Raw genomic sequence first — 1,358 nt, 5'->3', positions numbered from 1 at the left:
CTTTTACTCACCAGTTCAGTTAGAAGTATTTCATAAATATCTCGTTGAACCTACAGTTATTAAGTGAGCCTATCCCTTTTTTCTAAAGTTAACTCAGGTTTACCTGAATATACTAGAATATCATTACCACAAAGGCCATTCTATTGTTGTATCTTAATGGTGACAGAATGAATCGCTACATAAACAATCAAATGCAAATGTTTTAAAATTGAGTTTCTACCTTTTGTGAACTTACTTTACTGGGGATTTTTTGTTTATTCCATACAAAAATAATGTAAATCATATTAACTGATGTTCAATCTTGCTGGAAATGTACCTTTAAACCTCTGGGTTAAACGAGGAAATGATGAAGATAAGGAAATTTAGCTTATATTTACTTAATTTTATAATTTAACATAATGTTTCAAAAATATACGCAATATGACAAGAAAAACTTTTTGACAGTATTGTGAAGAGTAACATTCATGTCAAAATCTAAGTTTTCCTTAGTTTTTATTGTGACATAGTTGTGTGAAGAAAATGCTTTAACAGCAGAAAGCAGAAGTTCCAAGTTCTTTAGGACATAAGAAACCCAGTTTAAAGTTTCCCCAAGAGGGTTAGTTTGGCAATCAATAGACTAATGATATAAGTATTTTTTTAGTTCTTTACGAAGATTGTTTTAAAACATTGAAGTTATAATTGATATTTTAAACGTTTTGTAATGTCTAGAGAAAAAGTGAAAATAGCTTAGATATTTTTGGTTTTCTATATCTATGAGATATCCAAAGATGTGAACGAATTATTGGTTACTCATTCCGCTATAAACTGTGAAGCTTGTTAATCTTCTGGGCTTGAAAATAATTTCTATTCTTTGACCAAACAAAAAATATGACAGTTACATATCGGAATTAGGAATTTCCTTTGTATTCAGATCCACTGTAGGAGAAAATCCACTTTCAAAATACTTTACTAGATGTACTTCAGCAGGGTCCACGAAAGTGTCCTGTTTCAAGAGTAAACCAAAATTGAGAGTAATAAATATATTTATTTCTTGCTTTTGATGTTCATATGCCATGCTGTGTTGTTCCCTACAGAGTACATAATTAATAATGGCTGGAAACGGCTTGAATGGGTAATGAAGAAAACCTTTAATACAAGTTTAAAATAACGGCAAATGTACAACGTTTCGACAAGGTTTTGTCATCATCAGGTATATTAAAGTTTTTCTTCATTACCTGAAGATGACAAAACCTTGTCGAAACGTTGTACATTTGCTGTTATGTTAAATTTATATTAAGTTTTTCTTCATTACCCATTCAAGCCGTCTACAAAGTGGTTCCTCGTCACCGAAGAGTACATAACTTTTTACGTGGCACGTG

The sequence above is a fragment of the Limulus polyphemus genome, unplaced genomic scaffold, assembly GCF_000517525.1.
Source record: "Limulus polyphemus unplaced genomic scaffold, Limulus_polyphemus-2.1.2 Scaffold4875, whole genome shotgun sequence".
Classification (NCBI taxonomy): domain Eukaryota; kingdom Metazoa; phylum Arthropoda; class Merostomata; order Xiphosura; family Limulidae; genus Limulus; species Limulus polyphemus.
The sequence above is the reverse complement of the archived record's forward strand: the minus strand, read 5'-3'. Positions refer to the sequence as shown.